Below are 15,472 nucleotides of genomic sequence, written 5' to 3' on the forward strand. Positions count from 1 at the left end.
CACCGCCGGTGAAATCATTCGACCACCTTCGGCAAGCATCGACCTTCGTCATGCCGCCGAAGAAGACAGAAGGGCCAGGGGCTGCACTGTAGCCACTAGACGTTAATCAGGAGACGCTACGCGAAGCTAGGAGCCAGAAGAGGAAGGCCACCAGTCCAACACCTCAGGAGGAGGAATTGGACCAAGAAATCAGGGACCTCGAAGCTATCCATCAACAGGTTCAAAAGAAGAGAGAGAAAATGCTTCCACTCGCCGATCTCTAGAGGAAGATTGGTAAGGCCGTTGAAGAAATGCATCACCTCACCCAGGATGACCAAGACCGAAGGCCTCAACACAGAGAGCTTCGTCAAGAGAATTCATACAATGATGATGAATGGTATGGTGATTTTCATCATGGCAATTTTGCTTTCAATGATGCCTCTCCTTTGGCAGCAGAATTGCAGGCTACCCCATGGCCCCCATCATACAAGCCACCTCATCTTCCTATGTATGATGGGCACTCAGACCCAAAGCAGTTCCTGATGAGCTACGAAGCAACCATATATTCATATGGGGGCAATACTGCAGTCATGGCGAAATCCTTCGTCATGGAAGTCAAAAGCGTAGCACAAACTTGTTACTCATCTCTCCGGCCAGGGAGAATCACATCATGGCAGAAGCTCAAGGATATGCTAGTCACTAGCTTCCAAGGGTTTCAGACAAAGCCAGACACTACTCAGACTTTGTTTCAGTGCACGCAAGACCATGAGGAGTACCTTCAGGCGTATGTCCGAAGGTTCCTGCATCTAAGAGCACAAGCGCCTACAGTGCCCAATGAAATTGTCATTGAGGCCATGATCAAGGGGCTTCGGCCAGGGCCTACAGCTCAATATTTTGCCAGGAAGCTCCCACAAACCCTGGAGAAGCTCCTTTAGAAGAAGGATGAGTACATCCGGGCCGATAATGATTTTCGCTAAAGAAGGGAGGAAGCATATAGGTTTTCTGAGATGGCCAGGGGCTTCGGAGGAAGAACTCACCCCAGGCACGTCAGGTCAATCCATAATGCTAACCCAAGTGATGATAGAGGAAGTCAACCCCAAAGGCAACAACACAGCTCCCAATCATCAGGGCCACAACAAAGCTCCTTCAGGCCACTAGGAGGCAGAGGGGGCAGAAGCTTCGGAGGAAGATACGGAGATCAGCCCAGGAGACTTTTTTGTTTGTTCTGTGGTGAAGACAAAGGCCACACTACAAGAACGTGCCAAGTCACAATTCAGAAGCAGAAGGAGATTGCCGAAGCTGAAGCACGGCAGAATCAACCGAAGCAAGTCCTACACACTGCTTCATGCTATTCTCCCTATGTTCCAGAGGACATAGGTAATCAACAGCCTACGGCCTATGTCGCTTCGGCAAGCCACTCTCAAGCTTCCTAGGCTCAGCTTCCACCACCACCACCACTAGCACCTACTTTGGCCCGAAGCCAGCAACCAGAAGGGCACCAGCACGCTCAACAGCAGCGCGATTTTCGGGAGGAGTCCAAAGCTCGCACAGTCAATAGCACTGTGCCTGAATCCAAGCACATCTACTGAAGAATATCCTACCTCTGGTGCATCTTTATCTTTCCTGCCATTTTATTTTTCTTGTATGAAAAACAATTCACCAAGGATTGAATTCTGGTTTCATGTAATAATATTGTACTCATATCATCAAGTGGAATGTTTCCTCTTAACAAGACTCCGAAGATACAAGACTCGTTCCTAAGAGAGCACAGAGTAAGTTTCGAAGCTAAAAAAGTCGTTCCTAAGGGAGCAGAGTAAGTTCCGAAGCTACAAAAGTTGTTCCTAAGAGGGCGCAGAGTAAGTTCCAAAGCTCAAAAGTCGTTCCTAAGGGAATGCAGAGCCAAAATACCACCAAAATAAAAGGTGAAGAAGCTCCAAAGTCGTCCCTAAGGGAATACAGAGCTTAAATGCCACCGAAATAGAAGGTGAAGAAGCTCCAAAGTCATTCCTAAGGGGATGCAGAGCTTAAATGCCACCGAAATAGAAGGTGAAGAGACTCCAAAGTCGTTCCTAAGGGGATGCAGAGTCTGTGTGTGTTTCCATGTGGATATGTGTTTTTGGCATAAACATCATGCTGCATCATATCATCGCATCATCCCGCATAGCATTACATCATACATCATGTCGCATCAACAGCAAGAATCGAGCACGAAGCAAACCTTCGATAGTTACATGATGAATGAAAGTGTGCCGGAGCAAGAAGCAAACCTTCGGCAATTGCAATCTTATCAGGAAAATTTTTGTCGACAACAATACCATACAACAGCTTTGTTATAGAAGGGCTCTTTTCTTTACAAAGCATGAAAAGAAGGGAAGGTGTTTTTTCGACGAAGGCTCAAAAATAGTATGTACGCAAATTTCATGCATCACAAAGAAATATATTACATTGAAATACACATAGATATACAATGTTTAACTTGTATGTATATTACATCACACAAATGTTGAATTTTCTAGCTACACAAAAGTCTAGTCTTCCTTCAAAATTTTCTCGGCAGCTTCGTTTAGAAGTTTGTTGACGGCTTCATCAACAGCTGCTTTAGCTATTCTTATAGTTTCCAGTGCCGCCTTCATTGCTGGATCAGCTTCGGGATCTTAGGGCTCAGGTGGTGGAGAAAGTTCAGCTACAGTAAAAGTAATAAGTTCTTAATCTGAAGCTAGAAAAAACATTAAAGCTTTGAAACAATTAAAATACCTATGCGCCTTGCACGCTCGGCAGCCTCTTCAACTCACTTGGCTTCTTCTCGAGCTTCATGAGTTTCTTTCACATTGTTCCTTATAGCTTCGGCGGCCCATTCTCGGCCGCCTTCCATCCAAACGTTGGAGTAAAATTTCCCACCCAATAGAGTCGCCTCAGCCGAAGGATCCTTTGTGTTCTCCACAGTGAAGACAGCCTCCGTCTGGGTTGCAGCATTAACATGTTCACAGCCAAATTTTTCCAAAATTGCTGCAACCCCTCTGGCACCAGCAAAAGTGCAAAAATCACCACGGTCGCTAGGGATCTCTTCAAAAGCTTCAGCTTCTTCACCGATCCATTCGATAATCTCTTCGGAATCGCCTCTAATAAATTTTTGCTCGGATGAGTAAGCACCCACCTTTGCAAAACTATCTTTCAACTTCTTGGCACAATCCAAGGATTTTTCGTAATATCTTTCTTTTCATTCCTGAAGCTCGTCTACGTTCTTTTGCAATCTTGCGCTAGTCCATTCGCTTATTTCCTGCTTTGCCTTAGCCACTTCGAAATCTTCATCCTTCTCGACAAGCTTTTTCTTTAAATCTTCAATTTTGGCTCTATGAGCTTTGGACTGCGCGGCAAGATTGGCTTCACTAGCCTTGACTCTGTCCACTAAGGAAAGCAGAATTTTGTCCTTCTCTACAGATTCATTTCTCAGTCTGATAATGTGACAGCCCTCCCAAGTTATCAGGCCCACATGCACCAATCCCTGTCTTATTGGCCTCAGATGGCTGTGCACGTGTACCGGGTAACTTAACAAGGCTATCGAGTTCCCCAACTGGAACTCATCATCCCAAGGATCTCCCACATAACAGGTATATTACAGTAATCACATTTGATACACACACATTGGAGATAGAGCGGAAGACTTTTACAAAGTACACTTTACATTCCAGAACTCATGCTTTACATGGTAGAAAGAGATGTATTTATTACAAGTCCTGATAGTACTCGAAAGGCATAACTTAACTACAATAATTGGAAGGGTGAAGCCTTTCCATAAGAGATATATAAAAACCTTCTAAGCTTCAAGTCCTCCACATGAAGTAACTAACCCAAAGATAAGGGAATAAAACTTCTCCTACAAAAACAACAAGGGATAAAACCCTGAGTATGCAATTACTCAGCAAGACTTGCCCGACTAAAGAAAAGACTCTCAAGGGTATGCTGGCTTTTGGGAATCAAGGTAAAGCTCATCAAAGTTCAAGGACTCATTTGCAGAAAAGCTTACTAGAAGTGGGTCCTTAAGCCAAGTTTTATTTCACAAGTTAGTTTATTACCTGAATCTAGCATTTTCCTAATCTAGATCATTCACTTGACCTACACTAGATTGCTTTTAAAATCCAAATTTTGTTTCGCTTGTTATCTATGATGAAGGGCAGGGATCCAGTCTTCATATCCGAGAAGTAACGGCGATCCGAATCGAGTAATACCCAGATGGGGATCTCCAACCACACGACACATGTAGCATTTAACTGAGAGCACCTAGAGGGGGGTGAATAGGTGATCCTATAAAATCTTGAAACTTAATCCACAAATCTTGATTAGGAGTTAGCACAGTAAAGCCAAGTGGCTAGAGAGGAGTTCTTGCAAAACACAATAACCACAAGAAGATCAACACAGATAGGCACAGTGGTTTATCCCGTGGTTCGGCCAAGTCCAACACTTGCCTACTCCATGTTGTGGCGTCCCAACGGACGAGGGTTGCACTCAACCCCTCTCAAGCGGTCCAAAGACCCACTTGAATACCACGGTGTTTTGCTTTGTTTACTATATCCCGCTTGCGAGGAATCTACACAACTTGGAGCCTCTCGCCCTTACAATTTGATGTTCACAAAGAAGCACAGAGTAAGGATGGGATGAGCAACGCACACAAGACACAAAATCAGAGCACAACACGCACACAAGTCACAACTCGAGCTCACAACACAACCCAAAGAGTTCTCTACTCAACTAGAGCTCTAGTTACTATCACAAAGAATCGAATGCGCGGAATTTGAGTCTTGGTTCTTAGGAATGCTTAGAGAATGCTTGGTGTCCTCCTCCATGCGCCTAGGGGTCCCTTTTATAGCCCCAAGGCAACTAGGAGCCGTTGAGAGCATTCCAGGAAGGCAATTCTTGCCTTCTGTCGCCTGGCGCACTGGACAGTCCAGTGCACCACCAGACGCTGTCCGGTGCGGATTTCTTTCCTATTCTGGCACAGCCGACCGTTGAAGATCCAGAGCCGTTGGCGCACCGGACACTGTCCGGTGCACACCAGACAGTCCGGTGCCCACTTTTGACCGTTGGCTCTGCCACACGTCGCGCGTGGATTACGCGGCCGACCGTTGGCCGGGCTGACTATTGGCTCACCGGACAGTCCGGTGCACCACCGGACAGTCTGGTGATTTATAGCCGTACGCCGCCGACGAAACCCGAGAGCAGCCAGTTCGCCAGAGCCAGCCTGGCGCACCGGACACTGTCCGGTGCACCCAGACTGCGCAGAGTCTTGGCTGCTCAGCCAAGTCTTTTCCAAATTGGTCTTTTCCTGTTTCTAGCACTTAGACACAATACATTAGTCTTCAAAACAATGTACTAAGTCTTAGAAACATACCTTTACTCTTGATTTGCACTTCTTAAGTCTTTGGCATAATTTATCACTTAAGCACTTGTGTTGGACACTTAATCACCAAAATACTTAGAAATGGCCCAAGGGCACATTTCCCTTTCAATCTCCCCCTTTTTGGTGATTTATGCCAACACAACAAAAAGCAACTAAAAGAAGTGCAACATTAATGCAAATGAGAACACAAATTTGTTTTGATTCAAATTTGGCATATTTGGATCATTCTTTGCCACCACTTGGTTTGTTTTTGCAAATCAAACTCAATTTCCTATCTCTAAGTCAAATTCACTTGTTGAGGCATAGAGAAGGATATTCCGAGAGAAATTGATCACTGATTCAAAAAAAAACTCCCCCTATTTCCCATAATCAAACATTCTCCCCACAAGAGACCAACTTTTGACAAAAAGAGACATTTAGAATTTTGACAAATCAAAAGTCCTAACTCTACTATTTTCAAAATTCTCAAGTGGTAGCTGATTCATTTATTGCTTTGGCCTTTAATTTCTCCCCCTTTGGCATCAAGCACCAAAACGAGATCAATTTTTTGGCCCTTAAACCCCATTGCCTCACCAAAATCTTCAACTAAGAGTAAAAAGGCAATAAGAGCATGGAGATGAACTTGGAATAAGTTACCCTCTTATCGGAGTGCAGTGGAAGTCTTGCATGGTCCAAGTCCACCTTTTCCCTTTCAAACCTCCTTTGAGACTAAATTAAGAGAACTCAAGCACATGGTTAGTCTCAAAGAGTCAAGTTGTAGCACATCTCCCCCTAAATATGTGCATTACTCACACATGAACTTTTGAGGTCGGGGGAGTGTTTGTACAACTTGAGCACCATTAATAAACAACAAAATGCATAAGGAACATGATCAAAGGCATAAACACATGTATGCTATAAATCAATCCAAGTTCCGCGAATCTAAGACATTTAGCTCACTACGCAGCCTGCAAAAGGTCGACTCATCTAGAGGCTTGATAAAGATATCGGCTAACTGGTTCTCGGTGCTAACATGAAACACTTCGATATGTCCCTTTTGCTGGTGGTCTCTCAAAAAGTGATGTCGGATGTCTATGTGCTTTGTGCGGCTGTGTTCAATAGGATTATCTGCCATGCGGATAGCACTCTCATTATCACATAGGAGTGGGACTTTGCTCAGATTGTAGCCAAAGTCCCTGAGGGTTTGCCTCATCCAAAGTAATTGCGTGCAACACTGTCCTGCGGCAACATACTAGGCCTTAGTGGTGGATAGGGCAACGGAGGTTTGTTTCTTAGAACTCCACGACACCAGGGACCTTCCTAAGAATTGCCACGTCCCCGATGTACTCTTCCTATCAACCTTACATCCAGCATAGTCGGAGTCTGAATATCCAATCAAGTCAAAGGTAGACCCCTTTGGATACTAGATCCCGAAGCAAGGTGTAGCGACTAAATATCTAAGAATTCGCTTCACAGCCACTAAGTGACATTCCCTAGGATCAGATTGAAATCTAGCACACATGCATACGCTAAGCATAATATCCGGTCTACTAGCACATAAATAAAGTAAAGACTCTATCATAGACCGGTATGCCTTTTGATCAACGGACTTACCTACTTTGTTGAGGTCGACATGTCCGTCGGTTCCCATTGGAGTCTTTGCGGGCTTGGCGTCCTTCATCCCAAACCGCTTGATCAAATCTTGCGTGTACTTCGTTTGGGAGATGAAAGTGCCATCCTTGAGTTGCTTCACTTGGAACCCAAGGAAGTAGTTCAACTCGCCCATCATCGACATTTCGAACTTTTGAGTCATCACCCTGCTAAACTCTTCACAAGACTTTTGGTTAGTAGAACCAAATATTATGTCATCGACATAAATTTGGCACACAAATAAGTCACCATCACAAGTCTTAGTGAATAAAGTTGGATCTGCTTTCCCAACCTTGAAAGCATTAGCAATTAAAAAGTCTCTAAGGCATTCATACCATGCTCTTGGGGCTTGCTTAAGTCCATAGAGCGCCTTAGAGAGCTTACACACGTGGTCGGGGTACCGTTCATCCTCAAAGCCAGGGGGTTGCTCTACGTACACCTCCTCCTTGATTGGCCCGTTGAGGAAAGCGCTCTTCACATCCATTTGGAACAACCTGAAAGAATGGTGAGCGGCATATGCTAGCAAAATACGAATGGACTCTAGCCTAGCCACAGGAGCAAAAGTCTCCTTAGAGTCCAAACCTGCGACTTGGGCATAACCTTTTGCCAGAAGTCGAGCCTTGTTCCTTGTCACCACTCCGTGCTTGTCTTGTTTGTTACGGAACACCCACTTGGTTCCCAAAACGTTTTGCTTGGGACGAGGCACCAGTGTCCAAACTTCATTTCTCTTGAAGTTGTTGAGCTCTTCCTGCATGGCCAACACCCAGTCCGGATCTAGCAAGGCCTCTTCTACCCTGAAAGGCTCAATAGAAGAGACAAAAGAGTAATGCTCACAAAAATTAACTAATCTAGAACGAGTAGTTAGTCCCTTGCTAATATCACCCAAAATTTGGTCGACGGGATGATTCCTTTGAATCGTCGCTCGAACTTGAGTTGGAGGGGCTTGTGGTGCTTCTTCCTCCATAACTTGATCATCTTGTGCTCCCCCTTGATCACACGCCTCTTCTTGATGAACCTGTTCTTCATCTTGAGTTGGGGGATGCACCATTGTTGAGGAAGAAGGTTGATCTTGCTCCTTTTGTTCCTGTGGCCTCACTTCTCCAATCGCCATGGTGCGTATTGCGGCCGTTGGAATATCTTCTTCATCTACATCATCAAGATCAACAACTTGCTCTCTTGAAGAGCCATTAGTCTCATCAAATACAACGTCGCTAGAGACTTCAACCAAACCCGATGATTTGTTGAAGACCCTATACGCCTTTGTATTTGAGTCATAACCTAACAAAAACCCTTCTACAGCTTTGGGAGCAAACTTAGAATTTCTACCTTTCTTCACAAGAATATAACATTTGCTCCCAAATACACGAAAGTAAGACACATTGGGTTTGTTACCGGTGAGAAGCTCATACGAATTCTTCTTGAGGAGGCGATGAAGGTAGACCCGGTTTATGGCGTGGCAAGCCGTGTTCACGGCTTCCGACCAAAACCGCTCGAGTGTCTTGAATTCTCCAAGCATTGTCCTCGCCATGTCTATGAGCATCCTGTTCTTCCTCTCTACCACAATGTTTTGCTGTGGTGTGTAGGGAGCGGAGAACTCGTGCTTGATTCCTTCCTCCTCAAGATACTCCTCCACTTGAAGGTTCTTGAACTCGGACCCGTTGTCGCTCCTTATCTTCTTCACCTTGAGCTCAAACTCATTTTGAGCTCTCTTGGGTTTCAGATTTATCCTGCAAAAAGAATACCCAAGTGAAGCGGGAAAAATCATCAACTATAACAAGACCATACTTACTTCCTCCTATGCTTAGATAGGCGACGGGTCCGAAGAGGTCCATATGAAGCAACTCCAAAGGTCTTGATGTGGTCATCACATTTTTGGTATGATGAGAGCTTCCCACCTGTTTACCTGCTTGACAAGCTGCACAAGGTCTGTCTTTTTTGAAGGTTACATTTGTTAGACCTATTACATGTTCTCCCTTTAGAAGTTTGTGAAGGTTCTTCATCCCCACATGTGCTAAGCGGCGATGCCACAGCCAGCCCGTGCTAATCTTAGCAATTAAGCATGCATCTAGACCGGCCTCCTCTTTTGCAAAATCAACTAAGTAGAGTTCGCCGTCTAATACACCCTTAAAAGCTAATGAACCATCACTCCTTCTAAAGATAGACACATCTACATTTGTGAATAAGCAATTATATCCCATATTACAAAGCTGACTCACAGACAATAAGTTATATCCAAGTGACTCAACTAAAAACACATTAGAAATAGAGTGCTCGGATGAAATGGCAATCTTCCCTAGTCCTTTGACCTTGCCTTGATTCCCGTCACCGAATATGATTGAGTCTTGGGAATCCTTGTTCTTGACGTAGGAGGTGAACATCTTCTTCTCCCCTGTCATGTGGTTTGTGCATCCGCTGTCGATAATCCAGCTTGATCCCCCGGATGCATAAACCTGCAAGGCAATTTAGGCTTGGGTTTTAGGTACCCAACTCTTGTTGGGTCCTATAAGGTTAGTAACAATGGTCTTAGGGACCCAAATGCAAATTTTATCTGTAATACTCAGAATTCTAAATAAAGAATATAGAGAGATCTTCTCATTTTATGTGCCTCATTTGCATCATAAAAAGAGCATACATGTTGGGAGTGATCAATTAAAACCAAAGACACTAAAATAAAAGAAAATGCATCATATTGGAGTTTATATGTTTGTGCATCAAGTAAAATAATAATATTAATGATAATAGTATAATAATTATTGGAAGTAGAATTAAACCCTAAATTGAAACTAGGGTTTGAAAATAAGGAAAAGAGAGAAGAGAAACTACAAGGGAATAAAAATAAGTATATATATGTATTATTCTTATACATATTAGAGGTTGGATTTATATAATTGACTCAAAGGAAACTCATAAGCAGATTCAAAATCAAATTTGGATTCAAAATAAATATGAATAAGAAAAATAGAAAATAGAAATCAAAAGAAAAGGAAATAAACCCCAACTGGGCTCACTCTAGCAATTTCGGCCCACCTAACCTAACGAACTCACGCACGGCCCAGCTGACCTTTGCGCCGACATGTGGGCCCCGCCCGTCGGTCACGCGCACGCCCGCTTGCTCCGTATCTTACACCGACAGGTGGGCCTCGACGTCAGTCCCTCGTTGACGGGTGGACCATACCCGTCAGAAACGTCCCCAACGACTTCGCGGGGAGCTCGGCGGGGCTTGCGGCGCCATAACGACTCCGAGCCTGGCGCAATTCTGAGCCCTCCTGGGTATAAAGCCGAGCGACGCCATCCCTTATCCCCTTCCTATCCTTTATCCTCAACCTCTCGCCAGCCACCAAATCACCATCGCGATTCTCTCGGGCCAAACTCACTGCCGTCGTGGTCCCGCGCCGTCAACACAGGGGAGGCCACGGTTGAGGGCCGGGTTGCCTCTGCGCGGTCTCTGGAGTGCGCGTGTGGATCCGTTGGGCGCAATCGAAGCTCTGTGCGCCGGTAATCCTTCACCGGGATCGGAGGTCCGCCGTGCGCCGCGGCCAGGGGGTTCTTCACCGCGACTTGAGGTAATTGGTGTGCCATTACCTTCGTGTTTCACTGGTGGGTGTGTAGAATGGTTCAATTTTGGAATTGGCGCTCTATTGCGCGGAATCGTGGGGAGTCCGGCCATGGGCCGCCGCGTTCCGGCCGATGGCGCCGCTGGTGGCCGGGGGGGTGATGGCTGTTGGGTTGCTGACTATCGGATTCGCGATGGGTGGCTCAGATCTAGCCAGGTGTGCCGATTGGGTTGGGACAAGCGTGCGCCGTTGGATGGATGTTGGACGGCTCGGATTAGGTCTCATATCGATTCAGCGGCACCTAACCACAACCGTTGATCCGCGATCTCGCGGCTCATGTTGGTTCTAGATTCATTAAACCGTGACCCTTGGATTCGGATCCGATGGATTAGATCGGATACCGGTTCAATGTAATATGGTCTAATCTCGGCCCTTCAATTCTAATCGGACGGTCACGATAGGTCTGTACCCCTTCGCGGGCACACTTTACAGAAGAAACCTTATGATTTTACAGAATAGAACCCGTCGTCCCTAGCGACTGTGCTCTGTGTCTTGGTGTTCTTACGCCCGAGACCCCTGCACTTTTCATATTTTAGCGCCCAGTCCAGAGGAGTTTGAAAACAGAGAGATAATATCAGAAATTCATTTTTAATACAAAAACAAATCTAGAAACTTGTATAAATCATAGAAAATCCATTTTTAGTCCAAATTTAGCCATTCCAATTTCTAAAATTTTGTAATAATATTCACTACCATTTAGTGTCTCTGTTTTGGCATGAAAACAGTAAGAACATTAATTTAACATTTAATCCTATATTAATCACATTAAATCTTAGAAAAATCATAACTTGAATTCTATAATTCCAAATTTAGTGATTCCAGTTCCTATAATTTCATTTTAATGTGTAGATTTTTACTGTATATTTTATTCATCTGTTTGGTGTGATGTTGATTTTGGCTATACCATGTATGTATTGTGTTGATGCGAGTAGACGAGCAAGCCACTGTGGATCCTGAGGTTCAACAAGTAGAAGTAGCTGAGCAGGAGCTCATTGAAGGCAAGTTGTGCCCTTGATCACTTACTTTTTCCAGCCATGTTCTTATTAATTTTAATGATCTGCATAGGTTAATTTTGATGGGAGCCATTATGTTACCCCAGTTTTGATTACCTCTATACCTTGTTCACCCCTAAACATTTTTGGGTAGTACTTGCTATTGCTTTATGTGGATTGGGTATGGAGATACACTATTCATGATTATTCTGTTATTATCTTGTTATTATTACTGTTCATGTTAAGATCATTAAATTAATGGGAACATGGAGCGACCACCCGGGAAAACAGTGCTACCACAAGGGTTTAATGGGACGCCCTTGGCTGATTAACTAGGAAAGCTAGTGGAGGGCTACCTTACCCGAAAGGGGCAAGGGCAGTAGGGGAGTGGTCAGTGTAGGGAGGTCCCTGGTTGATTTTGCTGCGATGGCGGTCAGCCAGGAACCCTGCATTGGAACTTCCTATAAACTGTAGCGGGTAGTCTGAAGCTAGTGGAACTTTGTAAAGGCCTCGTAGTGTTACCCTGCCTCGCTTCCTTGGTAGAGGTGTATGGAATTCATGACCCCTTGGCAGATGGGTAACACGGCTTGTGGGTAAAGATGCGCAACCTCTGCAGAGTGTAAAACTAGTATACTAGCCGTGCTCACGGTCATGAGCGGCTCGGACCCTCACATGATTAATGATGGAACCTAAATTTAATTTGACATTTGCATCGCATTTGGGATTATTTTACTATTATTGTTCTTTATTATTATTAAGGTTTGGTATTTACTTACACTTAGTAATTGCTAATAAAATGTTGACCAACTTATAAAAGCAATGCTCAGCCTCAGCCTTTACTTCATTGATTAGCCTTACACTACATGAACTCCCACCTTTGGTGAGTTCATGCCACATTATTCCCCACGAATTGTTGAGCTATGAACGTATGTGAGCTCACTCTTGCTGTCTCGCAACCCCCCCCCCCACAGGAGAAGAACAGGTGGTTGAAGAGGAGCCGCCTAACACCGAGGAGTTCGATCTGATCTAGGTGGCGTTTCTCAGTCGACATTGGCGCCAACGATCCTTAGTTTGTTTTATATTTATCTTTATTTTGTAATAAGTCTTCCGCTATGTAATAAATACTCTGATGATTTATGACATTTATCTCTATACACTCTGTTATTATATATGTTGTCTTCTTGGCGCATGTATGAGATGCACCCGGCTTTGTCCTTTAAAACCGGGTGTTACAGAAGTGGTATCAGAGGAAATGTTGACTGTAGGACGAAACCTAGATAGAAATGGACAAACCCCTACCTACTTACCTTACTCTAATTCTTTCTACACTTATCTTGATCCTGTCTCACCTTATACTGTTCTACTCTGATCATTCTTACCTTTTCTACTCTGAGACAAGATGGATTTCACACCTTGGAATCCCTACCCCTATGACATTTTAAGAGATATGAGGCCTAAGACCAAATCAAAACTATTTTCTATATTTAAAAAAAAAGTTGGTTGATTGTTCTGATGATCAATGCCTGATTTGCTTCTTTGATTGATTGAAATAGTATAGATGGACATCTTAGCATGTACCACTATAAGGTATTGTATTAGCTTTAGTAGGTGACACACTAATCTACTTAGCTAATAAATCCCCCAAAGAAACCTGATTGTAATTACTACCTTGTCTACTGCTCTTTCTTACCATATGTATCTAACTCAGATGGTCAATACCAGGAGGGGTGGTGGAATTGATTTGCCTCCTAACCAACACACTCGAAGGATATATAGACAACCTCAGCCACAGCCTGCAGAGATGAATCCTCCTAATCCTCCACCAGGCGGAGTTGACCCACTGGTTGCTGCTCAGATGGCGGTGATGCAGCAAATGGCGGACACTATGGCTGATATGCGTGCCCAGATGCAGCAAGAACGCCAAGAGATGCGTCAGGAAAGAGAAGATATACGCCAGGAGTTGCGCCAGGAGAGAGATGAGATACGCCAAGAAAGGAGGGCGCAACAACAGCAGCTGCAACAACAACTTCAACAACAGCAACAGCAGCAACAGGTGCCACTGCCTCCACCACCACCACCAGTCCCACCTCGTGATAAGCACCGGGAGTTTATGAGTCATAAGCCATCGACCTTCGCCAGTTCGCCAGATCCACTTGATGCAGATGATTGGCTGAAAGCAATTGAGAAGATGCTCAACATTGCACAATGCACTGACCGGGAGAAGGTTTTATATGCTTCTGGACGTCTGACTGGTCCTGCTGCTGACTGGTGGGATTCTTACACTGCTGCCCATGATGCTGCAGATACTATTACTTGGGCAGAGTTCAGTACACAATTCAGAAACTACCATATTCCAGCTGGTATGATAAAGATCAAGAAGAAGGAGTTTCTGTCATTAAAGCAAGGCAACATGTCGGTCAGCGAGTACAGAGATAAGTTCATTCAGTTGTCGAGATATGCTCCAGAGGAAGTTGCTGAGGATGAGAGGAAGCAGGAGCACTTTATTGAAGGACTTAATGGACCCCTACAGTATGCACTGGTCGCACACACCTTTCCATCATTTCAGAGGCTACTGGATAAGGCTCTTGCTATTGAACACAAGCGTGTTCAACTGGGTGATTTGAAGAGGAAGGCTATCTCACAAGGACAGGGTAGCAGCAGTGTTCGTCCTCGCTACAGTTCACCACAGGGTACACCGACTCGACCAGGAGGACCGCGCCCAGTTCAGCAATCACCACTGAGGACTCCACCTCCTCGACAGGCTACTCCCACTGGCACCCTGACGAAGTTTGCAGGACAGAGTCCAGGCACTACGTGTTTCAAGTGTGGGAAGACTGGTCATTATGCAAATGTCTGCCCACAGAGGATTGCTACTACTCCAGCTCAGAACAAGCAACAGACCCCTGGCAAGGGATATTCTATAGCCAGGGTGAATCAAGTCAGCGTTGATGATACTCCTGATGGTGGGGACCTCGTAATTGGTATGTTTTATGTTAATACAATTCCTGCAACCATATTATTTGATTCTGGTGCTACACATTCATTCATGTCTGCTAGATATGCCAACACAAATGAAATACCACTGCTAAATATGAGAAAACCCATGATAGTAATTACACCTAAAGGGCCTGTTGAGGCGAATCAAATGACACGTAGATTGACCTTGACCATTATGGGTAGAGAATTTGGAGCTACTGCTATAATATTGGAGTCAAGCAGTATAGATCTGATCCTTGGTATGTCATGGCTAAGAAAGGCAAAGGCCGTTATAGCATGTGGTAGAGGTACCGTGGAACTCACTACCACTAAAGGAGAAAGGTTTCAAGTTAATATTGCAGTAACCTCCTCATCCATGCGTGCAATGTTCTTCATGCCTGAGGAGTTTGTTGGAGACAACATCCGGGTGGTTAGAGATTTTCCGGATGTCTTTCCAGAGGAGTTACCAGGGATGCCACCTGATAGAGAAGTTGAGTTTGTTATTGATCTCTTACCTGGAACCGCCCCTATTTCTAAACGGCCATATAGAATGTCCGTAGAAGAATTGAAGGAACTTAAGAAGCAGTTAACGGAGTTACAAGAGGCTGGTTACATTCGTCCGAGTTCCTCACCTTGGGGAGCACCGGTGTTATTTGTGCAGAAGAAGGATGGATCACAGCGGATGTGTGTGGATTATAGATCTCTCAACGATGTTACGGTGAAGAACAAGTATCCATTACCCCGTATTGAGGATTTATTTGATCAGATGAGAGGTGCTAGAGTGTTCTCGAAGATTGATCTCCGATCTGGTTACCATCAGATGAGGATTAGACCATCGGATATTCCCAAGACGGCATTCTCAACTCGATATGGATTATATGAGTTTA

The sequence above is a fragment of the Zea mays genome, chromosome 3 (genome assembly GCF_902167145.1).
Source record: "Zea mays cultivar B73 chromosome 3, Zm-B73-REFERENCE-NAM-5.0, whole genome shotgun sequence".
Classification (NCBI taxonomy): domain Eukaryota; kingdom Viridiplantae; phylum Streptophyta; class Magnoliopsida; order Poales; family Poaceae; genus Zea; species Zea mays.